Raw genomic sequence first — 641 nt, 5'->3', positions numbered from 1 at the left:
AGAAAATTAAGTAATTTTCATATGGGGTGGAGTGATTAATAACATTCGCGCATCATTTATACGTGCATATCCTGACTTGTGCCAAGAATTCCAAGGAAAAAGGGGACCATTTGACAACTATAAATAATTATTTTCAAAATCTCGGACCTTAATGCACTGTAAAAATAGAAAAAAATTGTTAGCTAATATCAAATATTAAATATTCACGTCTGTATATGAAATTCGTTATCAATAATAAATTTTGTTAATCATTAGTAAATTATAAAAAATAAAAATTCATAAACCCGAAAAAATCCAATATAACCAAATCATTAATAAATTATAAAAAATAAAAACATGCAAGCGTAACTGAACAATTCGGATCTCCGTTGTAGGCAGCTACGAATGAACAGACTTGTAGGGCTGTGCCTTTTGCAAAACGAGCTTTGACCACTATTTTTAAATCATCACTTAATCAAATATATCTTAGGAAGGCCTATGTATACGTTTCCATGATTTTGCATTTTTCGTTTGGCAACCCCCTTGCTAATAAATCCACTCTACGCTCCATCCATTAATTGATTCTTAGATCCATGATAACACCAGAAAAAACCTAATATAACCTAATAAAATCCAAAAAAATACACTTTTAAAAAACTACG

This window comes from Wasmannia auropunctata, unplaced genomic scaffold (assembly GCF_000956235.1).
Source record: "Wasmannia auropunctata unplaced genomic scaffold, wasmannia.A_1.0 LD335568.1, whole genome shotgun sequence".
NCBI classification, from domain to species: Eukaryota; Metazoa; Arthropoda; class Insecta; order Hymenoptera; family Formicidae; genus Wasmannia; species Wasmannia auropunctata.
Note: the sequence above shows the minus strand (reverse complement) of the source record.